This window comes from Chelonoidis abingdonii, chromosome 10 (genome assembly GCF_003597395.2).
Source record: "Chelonoidis abingdonii isolate Lonesome George chromosome 10, CheloAbing_2.0, whole genome shotgun sequence".
Classification (NCBI taxonomy): Eukaryota; Metazoa; Chordata; order Testudines; family Testudinidae; genus Chelonoidis; species Chelonoidis abingdonii.
The window spans coordinates 76,457,352-76,460,241 of record NC_133778.1 but is presented as its reverse complement, the minus strand read 5'-3'; positions in this window follow the sequence as shown (position 1 = coordinate 76,460,241).

Below are 2,890 nucleotides of genomic sequence, written 5' to 3'. Positions count from 1 at the left end.
CTGTGGCTAAGGCTGAAGGTGGAAGCAATTAAGAGGCTTCAAGGTGTGTAGAATGTGGCTGTTTGTCTTCCCAGAGAAACTGTCCATTTTGAGTCCATCACCCCTTGCTGGACAAAGAACTAGAAAATAGGGAAGAATCCTGCAGTGGCCATGGGATGATGCATTGTATAACCTAATATACTCTCCCCATCTTTAGTTTCTATGGGAAATTAGGGCAATATCCCTTTTTCAAATGGCACAAATAAGTTTTGCACTTAAAACTTCAGAGCTAAAGAGGGAGAGTCATGCAGCGTGGGGTGGCTTGTGCTTTCCTGATAGCTGTGAAGTTAATTAAGGCTAAGGAGCAAAAAATGTAAATCAGTGATATGCTATTGAATCTAGGCTCCAAGACATGAATGGATGGGTTATGAGATCATTTTTTAGGTAGGATCAGAAATGCAATGAAAATTCCTTCCAAAAGTTTGAGATTCTAATGAGGCATCTGACTGATATCACATAATTCTTCTCAGGAATGCTGCCAGCCAAGGAATAATCTCTGGAAAGATAAGGACCAATGGGTTATTGTGAAATGCTACCTCCTCCCCAGCCAAACTGGATTAGAAAGGAATGTTGAAATAAACCAGATAAAGGGGAAGTAGACACCCTCTTTGCCTGAAAGAAATAACCTTCCAAGGCTGAAGAGAAGGGTCACTATAGACCAGGTGGAACACATAACAACTACTGGAGTCTGTTTAAAACAAACTTGGAATCAGAATTTAATTTGGTTTTAGTACTTAATGTATGATATAGACTCCAAGTTTATTTGTTTCCAAGATGGTTTTATTGAGCTAGATTCATGGTGTAACATAAGTAAGACAATGGAGTTAAACCAGAGAGGAATTTGGCCCATTCTCTTACGATGTTATGGCTAGATATGGACTTCAACCAACACCCCAGATCTGAACACCCTTCAACTTTGCAGAAATCTGAAACCCAGACACAAGTCCAAATCCAAATATTAGGGCTTAAGCCCATCTCTATAGAGACATCACTGAGTTTGTTTGATTTAAGTGCTTTTAAATCTCATGACTGATTTTTAGAGCTGGATGAATTATTCCTTGAGAATAATATTCAGTATGAATGTTTGCATTTTGAAAATTCTAAAAATTATATACGAATAACCATCTTTTTGTGACAACCTGTAACTTTAAAAAACTGTGTGTTACATATATGTGTGTGTGTGTGTGTGTATGTGTGTGTCTGTGTCTGTGTGTATATATAGAAAGAGAGTGAGAACAAAGCCAGACATCTTTGTTCAGTGAAACAATACAGATATCTCAGCACTACTGTGTATTAATCTCAACTACAGCAGGAAATGTCACCATTCCAAGAGTGTGAATGTTAGCAACCACTACCGTTGTCTTTTTTTTTTTTTTTTTTTCAATACAAGGGTTTTACACAGACTTTTGCCACCAGAGGGGAAAAAAGCTACATTTTCATTCTCACCATTTGGAGCTCGAAATGTAGCAAGCTGTAATCAAAAACTTGAAGCCAGAAAAGAGAAATATGTGTGTCACTTGGGTGTGTGTCTGAGATCACTATTTAAAAATCAGATGTTTTGAAGCAGTTCAAACTAGAAAACAATATCTTGTGCCCAGGACAAACTTTGCACATACCCAAAAAAAGAAATACAAAAATAGTTTGTGCAATGAAGGGAATAAAATTGTTTGAGGATTACAGAATATAGATGTCAAGTGTCAGACGGGAAGCCATGTTAGTCTGGATCTGTAAAAAGCGACAGAGTCCTGTGGCACCTCTTTGTTGCTTTGTACAGAATATAGATGATGATACAGACCTCAGTGTAGCAAGGCACTTAACCACATGCTTAACTTTAAACAGGTGAGTAGCCCCAATGACCTTAATGAGAGTACTCATATGTTTAAAATTAAGCACACACTTAAGTGTTTTGCTGGACTGGGGCCTAAAGAGACACCAACTCAAAATCTAGTCAGTTAAAAACAAATGCTTTCAGGTGGCCCTTGCCAGTATTTGTGGTTTTACCATCATGTTTGCCTGTTTTTTAAATGTTTTTCTTCGCCCTGTGGTTTGTGTGAATGATTCATCCAAACTACAGGGAAAAACAGCTGAGGGCTTGACCATAAATGACCTCCACATTCTCCCTTTGACCCCATATTGCAACATCAAGTCTTATTCACATGAATAGTCACACTGACTTCAATGGGGCTATTTGTGAGTAAAGTTACTCTCCTGTGTGTTTGCAGCTTCAGACCCTCATAGTAAGGAAACTGTGACACTCCCCAGACACAAAATGTTGTCAAATACACAAAATAAACAAACAGAAAAAATTTTTTTTTTTCCTTTCTAATAAGTTTTAGTGGTTTTAGACGTTACTTATAATAAGAGTAGACAAAACATGTTCAGCGAGATGTGATTTTAAATTGATGCTGTCCCTTAAAATTTGGGGTTCAGGGTGGGTTGTTTTGTTTTTTTTTTTAAGAAAAGAAAACCTGTAAAAGGAACCAACTTTTTAAAGATTGTGCTATCTACCCTGAAACAATCCACGATTTTAGATAAGTGGCCTTATAAAAATATACTCCTGTATTCTACACTGATAGCCAGAACCATTGCAGCATCTTTATTATCAGCTGTAGTACTTTCGATCATTACTGTAGAATGCTGTAGTGCTATTTAGAAGGATCCCATGCAGTATGGCCCTGATTCAGCAATGCACTTATTCACATGATTACTTTTAAGTGTGTGCTTTATTCCCATGTCATAACAGGTCATGTATGTGGATGAATTAAGCCGATGCTGAAGTGTTTTACTAACATGCTTAAATTTGAGCATGTGTTTAGGTGCTTTGCTAGGTCACAAAAAATAAAACGCTGTT